Source organism: Leptidea sinapis, chromosome 2, assembly GCF_905404315.1.
Source record: "Leptidea sinapis chromosome 2, ilLepSina1.1, whole genome shotgun sequence".
In the NCBI taxonomy this organism is placed as follows: domain Eukaryota; kingdom Metazoa; phylum Arthropoda; class Insecta; order Lepidoptera; family Pieridae; genus Leptidea; species Leptidea sinapis.
The window spans coordinates 17,908,525-17,914,240 of record NC_066266.1 but is presented as its reverse complement, the minus strand read 5'-3'; positions in this window follow the sequence as shown (position 1 = coordinate 17,914,240).

Here is a 5,716-nt window from a genome sequence, read left to right as displayed (position 1 = left end):
TACATGTACATATATTCATATACCTACATGTAATAAAAAACAGTTATTTCAATATTACAAACAGACACTCCAATTTTATTTATATGTAGATCTACGGACATAATATTTCCCATGTGAGAATTTATTAACGCACGGTTTGACAGTTCTGCTGTGAAACAATGTCATTATAAGTTATGAAATATTATTGACAAATTCATAAAAAAACAGTATTTTATTTATTATAGATGTGCAGAATAATGTCTTTCTGGTCAGCTATATAATCTATATATATAAAAATGATTTGCTGTTCGTGAGTCTCGCTAAAACTCGAGGCTGGACCGATTTGGAAAATTTAGGTCTTGAATTATTTCTGGAAGTCCAGAGAAGGTTTAAAAGGTGAATAAATAGGAAAATTCTCGGAATTAAATAAAACAACAAATTTGTTTTTCCTTTGATGTATGGACACATAATTTCTATGAGAGAATTTATTGACGCACGGTTTGACAGTTCTGCTGTGAAACAATTTCATTACGACAGCAGAGTGCATATTTTTTTCATGTTATGATAATATATTATTGACAAATTCATAAAAAACATTATTTTATTTATCATATACAGAACAACGTCTGTCGGGTCAAGTAGTTATGAATAAATAGATTACCAAGTGTAAATCTGATAAATGCCTTTGTTAATTTGCTTTCCTATCTCAATCATTAAATTACTTATATGTATTTATCACAAGTGCAGATCGTTTATCGATACTTTATAGATATCATATCACTTACGACGTAGGTAAAGTACAATAACCCATTTTATGAACACCACTATAGACCACTCAAAGCGTAAGTGGTTTGTTATGCCCGAAGGTAAGAAACAATGTTTGATAACGGGTTTGAAGGATGTGTCGATTTCAGCAGAATTATCAAGCTTAGTATGTCTGCTGCGCTGCAACTAGATACCACACTACCTAAGAACAATAGCTTTTTATTACTGCAACTGTTGGATGCTTGTGTGCGTGGCATCTTGACACTCAATGGCATCTTTCAAATTTTGTAACATACGCTTTGTGTTGTTTTACATTGAAATTAATAAAATACGAAATACTTACTGATGATATGTGATCCCAGTGTCTTTGTTATTTGTTATAGTATTATCTTTACAAAATTTTACTACGCAATCTGGCGTTTTAGTTCAATTATTAACAAAGTTTAACAGAACATTTGGCACGTCAACGTCACACATTGTTCGAGACTGGCTCGAGTACGCCCACTTGGGCGTAGTATTAGTAGCCACACTTTGCGACTACGCCTGCGGTATCCAGCTAGAGCGCAGCGGAGACCAATCCTTAATCTATAACAGTAAAGGTAGTCAATAATCTTAAAAAAAACTCAAAAGAATAAAGAGCATTGTAGATCTTTCAATACAAGTACATAAGAGAAGGCATTTTGTGAGCATTTATATTTTTAGACTAAAAACTTGAAATGGTTTATTATCTATCAAAAAAAAATCCGAAGACAGGACCGACCGTGCACCGCACAAGCAGCGCCCGTTCACGAGCATGACGCATGGACCAGTCATCGGTTCCCCGCGCATAGGGTCAACAGATGAAAAATTCGAAAGTCCGGAGAAAAGGAACGATTTCCTTTGAAAAATCCTGAGATTTAAAAAAAAAACGGGAGTGCTGGCAGAAGTGAAAACTTGAACATTGTTGTGCATTTTGTGCATGTTGTGCATTTTGAATATTTTCGAATGGTTAGGTTAGGTTAGTTTAGCCAGTCTTTTGTGGGGCGATGTATATGCTTTTACAATAGGAGACCAGAAAATGTTCAAAACAAAGTTACGGTAAATTACTATAACATAAATGACTTTCTTAATGATAACAAAGATTGGGAATGGAGCGACCGCCCTCAGGCTATTTAATAATAAGTTTAAATGTATAAGTGATGTCCCTTCCTATTCTGAATAAAATTATTTGAATTTGAAATTGAATAATTTAAATTGGACACTTCAGAACTATTACAATTATCTAACATTAAAAAGTTTATCTCTCAGAAAAATCAACTTTCATCCATAATTTCATTCAACGACTGTCTTACGAATTTTTGATCAGGCCACGTGTCCTGACGCGACTTTAACATTTTATACCCCTCCCAAGAAATTGCTCAACGCCGCTAAACAAGTTTTCACTTCAATAATTATTAATATTGTTTTTATACACTGATACTAACGATCTCTTCAGTCCGAGTTAAAAAAATTCATTAATGTAATTTACATTAAAATGTACATGCGGGGCATTTTACTTAAATCAATCTAAACATATAAATGAAGTTGGAGTGTCTGTTTGTAATATTGAAATAACCGTTTTTTACGACATGTATATGAATATATATATACATCAAAATATCATTTTTTACAATTTTTATCTGTCTGTCTGTTTGTTCCGGCTAATCTCTGAAATCACTGGACTGATTCTGACGGGACTTTTATTGGCAGGTAGCTGATGTAATAATTAAATAAAAACCGCACTTAACCCTTATGTGGGTGACGAGATACCCAGTTACCAGCGTTTTCAAATTTAAATATTGCAGATCTCATATGTAATACACGGACGAGTAAAAAAAAGGACTCCGCGCCGTGATATTAGCAAGTGATTTATTACACCTTCCTTAAAGGCCGGCAACGCTCATATGATTCCTCTGGTGTTGCAAGAGAATGTGGGCGGCGGTGATCACTTAACACCAGGTGTACGGGTACGCTCTTTTCTCTTCCTTTTCCATAAAAAAAAGTGAAGCGCCGTTATGCTAGTGTGTGTGCGGTTACGGGGGATTACTAGTTACACAATTTTTTCTCCCTTAAATAATCATATATGGCCACAAACACTTATATAGTATCGTTTTTACACTTTTTCACAACGCACGACGGCATTTTTAAAGTGTTTTATTGAGACGCAAACTGATCTGTCACAGACGATGACAATCTTCTTAATGGCCGCCTATCGGCCTGTAGTAGTGTAAGTGTGTGCGTGGGGCTATGTATTGACACGTTAATCGGCTTGTTTTGGTGGTACACTGTTATGTAAGGTGACACGGAGTCCTTATTTTTTTACTAGTTCGTGATGTAATGTCATATATATATAATGTAATTTTTGTTGTGCCCACTTATTTTTTTTTTACTGTATTTGGTGAATGAATTGTACAATTTAAATTCTTATGTGTTATTGTACCTAAATGTATATAAATAAATAAATATAAATTGTATGAAGGTACCTAGGTATCTCGTCACTCTGATAAAAGTGTTTTATTTGTCACTAACTTACGGCCGCTCCCAATATACTATCTACAGATAGAGATAAATTAGTACCTTCTACTGTCAGTAATTAGCTTCAATAATGTGAAGCTGTCCCAATGCGTGAATTGCAATTTCCATACAAACTTCTATCGCTGGTAAGCGTCCCATTACCAGACAGCGTGCACGGATAATGTGAGTTACCGTCGATAAGTTTATTGGGACAGAAAAGTCAACGATAGTTACGATTTTTGTCTCAAGTAAGCGAAAGACTGAATATTAGGAATCATCATCAACCGGAAGATATCCACTGCTGGACAAAGGCCTCTCCCAATAATCTTCACGACGGTCGGTCCTGCGCTGCCCTCATCCAACGTATTCCGGCGATCTTGACCAGATTGTCGCTCCATCTTGTGACGGGCCTACCAACACTGCGTCTTCCGGTACGAGGTTACCATTCGAGGAAAGCCCTCCCCATGTCCAGATTGCTTACTGATAATAACGCAAGCGTAGTCACGGGTTTAGCTAGAATATGCATATAAGTCAAAGTCAAATAAACTTCATTCCAATAGCCTTAAACTTAGCGCTTCTAAATCGTCACTATAAATTTTTCTTTTAAATTACTGATTTCACTATAATATGTTCGTAAAAAGTTGAGCTCGCGTGAAGACCATATAAGAAACTCAACACCCACTCTTTTCAATCAAATAGAGTATTTTAGAATGGCTGTAATATAAATAATATAATAAAATGAGGTAGTCATATTTTTATTCTAATTAACAAAGCTATATTAGTATTAAAAGTCAATTCCGTGTGAGTAAAGGTCATTTACTTTCAATAAGCGAGGTCGCCAGCTGCGAAACCCTTTCGAAGTGCATTGGCACGTGGCAAAGAGAAGTAATAACGCAGACCCGTCAATCAATTTAGTTCAGACTGCCTACGGAAAGTGAGCGGTCGGCTTTACTATCGTAATGCGTTTGGTGGTCGTTTTTTTTTTATAAAAATAAGGAACGAGACGAGCAGGACGTACAGCCGATAATTGGTACGTCCTGCCCATTGCATTGCAGCGCCACTCAAGATTATTGAAAAATCCAGAAAATTCTGAGCCGCACTACAACTGCGCTCACCTTGAGACATAAGATGTCAAGACTCATTTGTCTAGTACTTTCACTTGCTACGGTACCCTACAGACCGAAACACAATAATGCTTACACATTACTGCTTCACGGCAAATATTCACCCATAATCTAGCCGGCATCCGGTTCAAAGGAGCCTTCCACTGGTAATATATATATCTTATAACAAGAAATCATTATGTAGCCCAAAAGTAGTTTATATTGCAATATTATATCATCGGTGATCTTAACAAATACTGTTGTGGTGCTACGAAATAATAATTATGTTAATGAAGTTACCTAATATTACCCACCGAAATACTAATTACAGTTTATTAAGCGTTACGTTAAGGTAAGCGTACATTAGAACAATTATTAACCTAAAAATATATTGTTTCTTACTTGATATAAGCAGTAAAGGAATTCATTTTCTCAAAATTTATTCCTTTAGAATTCTTTTTGATGTCATTTCTAATATACTAGATACTACTTCCGCTTCGGAAACAAATGGTACTCTGAGAGAGAAGAAGCGGCGCAAGAAACTCTCCCAGCATTCTTTTTTTGCGCTATTATCAATGAAAGATACAATATTGTACTGCTACTACTACTCTACATATATTGTAACTGAAATGATTTGTGAGTGAGCGATTGTCACAAAGAGTTTCTTGCCACTTCTTATTAAAACTCAACCCTCAAAGGAGGTGGATATAAAAAGAAAAGTCATTTCCTTGACCTGCCTGAATAAGGTGATTTTGATTTGATTACCCTAAAGGATTGAGCTTTTGATTACTGTTAGTAAAAAAGTAGTTATAATATTAATTACAAGTTTAAGCAGAATTTTCAAATTGTAAGTAGAGGTATTTGGTGAGTATTGCATGATATGTAGATTAGGATTATTTTATTGTTGTTTGCTGAGTTCTCGTAACAGCTGAAACACGCAAACATGGTGTTTTTAGACAAGTTTTGTGCTCACAGAATACCTGTATTTATTTATGGTGTTTGTGGATGATGCAGCTACTGTACTCAATAACTTTTGTATTAATTTACATTTACTTTTTTGACTAACTCGTGTAAGACATTTACTATTTGACGTTTGAGTGTGTTTGTTGCATCATTTTACATTTTACATATTATATTGTAATTGAAATGATTTGTAAATAGATGTTAATGTAAATCTTGATATAAAAGAGTGGCAATGAGTTTCTTGCTACTTCTTCTCATTAGCTCAACCCTTTACGAAGTAGCGGTAGATTCAATAAGAAAAAAATTTTTTTTTTTACATTCATAAGTGTCATTTCCGTGACCTACGTGATTTAATTGCGTTGCTATAAATAATC